The sequence below is a fragment of the Cynara cardunculus genome (genome assembly GCF_001531365.2).
Source record: "Cynara cardunculus var. scolymus isolate 2C chromosome LG 13, CcrdV1, whole genome shotgun sequence".
Lineage (NCBI taxonomy): Eukaryota > Viridiplantae > Streptophyta > Magnoliopsida > Asterales > Asteraceae > Cynara > Cynara cardunculus.
In genome coordinates, this window is record NC_037540.1 from 8,620,931 (window position 1) to 8,621,307 (window position 377).

Genomic DNA, 377 nt, shown 5'->3' on the forward strand with positions numbered 1-377 from the left:
ACAATTTCAAAAAAAAAAATGTATGTTGGATAAAAGTTAAAGTTATATGTTTCTTTTGTTTCATAAAAACAAATAATAAAACTTTGATGTATATATTTTAGTAAAATATTTAATTTAATTTATTTTTTCTGAAAAATTATTAATTGACTAAGATAACGTAAGGTTGACCAACTTTGTTTTTATTAATACTAGTTGTGTACCCGCGCAATGCGGCGGGAGCCATAAAATTTAACGATTTTGAAGTTCCACTGGTTTTATAAGATAAGCTTTAACGATGATATATATTACATTTGGTCTTTACATATTAATACAATTCGAATAAATATGAGTTATGGTTCCAATTTCAGACTATCGATGAAAAAAATTGTATGACAGTT